The 1243-nt window shown below is 39.5% G+C and overlaps 1 protein-coding gene across 2 annotated transcripts in view; it reads right to left on the bottom strand.

Annotated features, from left to right (window-relative positions):
- LOC102204114 (thromboxane-A synthase-like) overlaps positions 1–657 on the bottom strand; it is an 11480-nt gene extending 10823 nt beyond the window's left edge. The window contains exon 1 of one of the 2 annotated variants that reach the window (XM_005734818.1): positions 571–657. The gene's annotated coding sequence lies outside the window, so the exon portion shown is untranslated. The remainder of the gene's footprint in view (positions 1–570) is intronic. The other variant, XM_005734819.1, reaches the window with a different exon arrangement.
- Between the last annotated feature and the right edge of the window lie 586 nt (positions 658–1243).

The raw sequence follows: 1243 nt of genomic DNA, 5'->3' as shown, positions 1-1243 counted from the left end.
GTGTGGGGAGTGAGTTGGAGGGCGGGGTAGGCTGCTTTTAACCATGTAAAGCACTTTGTGCTACATCTTTGTATGAAAAGTGCCTTATAAATAAAGTTTGATTGATTGATTGATTGATTGATTGATACATGTTTTACACACTCCTTTTGTTGTTGACATTTACAGGCTGTGTGCAAAAGGCCACGCTCTTCAAATTCATGCCAACTAATATTTTTACGTCCAGTACATGTCCTACTAGAGCAAATGAAGCTTCAAGACGCTTTGCGCTGGGGTGAACCAATTGGATGAAAAGCTTCAGTGCTTCATGAAGCTTCATGTGCCCATCACTAGTTTAGATGGATCTGTAGGGACCACTAAACACGGAACAAGTGAAACCTAACCTACCCTTTTTCTCTCATTTACTAACCGTCCTTACCTGTGGCGCACAACTCATTTACTCATGTGATGCTAGGTTAGCTTGCTGATGAAATAAAGGTTTCCATCTAACTAATATCACTAACATGTTTCTATTACTTGTGTCTTTATAATATTAACACCGCAACATTCAGCATACGGGAAACACACACTCACCTCACCTTCTTCGTCCCTCGCCCAGGTTTTGTAAATATAATAGTCACGTCTTCCTCTTTTTGACAACAGCTCGTCACTCCAAAGGAAGCTGTGTCGTCTACTGCCCCCATCTGCACCGGAGTGGAAAGGCTCTTCTTGCGTTTCCCAGAGAGACATTTGTGGCATTGTTATGTTAAACATGCCCAATTATTTCGTACGGAAGCACAAGATGATAATACCAAACATAACATTGTTACTTTTACAGAATATATTTAAAATATTCAATGATTTTTTTTCTGGATGGTACTGGACAGAGTCTTTTCCTGTCGTTTCTGGGTATTTGGTACTGATAGATCACCATATACAGAATGTGGGTTTAATTTCAGGTAACAGCAAATATAGCGTAATTCTCCTTTAGACTGGGACACAGAGGATTTTCATTTCTTGTGTGTTCTGGTGGTTTGTAACTCAACTGGTGTCAGATCAAGTACACTGACCATTAAAATTTAAGGATAAACCATTGATTTGCAACGTTTGCACAAAAAGTAGATGAAGCAGGTGAATAACAGTCGGGATTTAATGTGGCAAAATTAGCATGTGCCTCCTTTACATATGCTCCATCTTTTTGCCAAATATCATGGAATGGAGCCATTTGATTATTTGTGCTATTTTGCTGACAGACAGCACTGAAAAC

This window comes from Pundamilia nyererei, unplaced genomic scaffold, assembly GCF_000239375.1.
Source record: "Pundamilia nyererei isolate P.nyererei 1_Seehausen unplaced genomic scaffold, PunNye1.0 scaffold00060, whole genome shotgun sequence".
In the NCBI taxonomy this organism is placed as follows: Eukaryota; Metazoa; Chordata; class Actinopteri; order Cichliformes; family Cichlidae; genus Pundamilia; species Pundamilia nyererei.
This window is presented reverse-complemented; position numbering and strand designations above follow the sequence as displayed.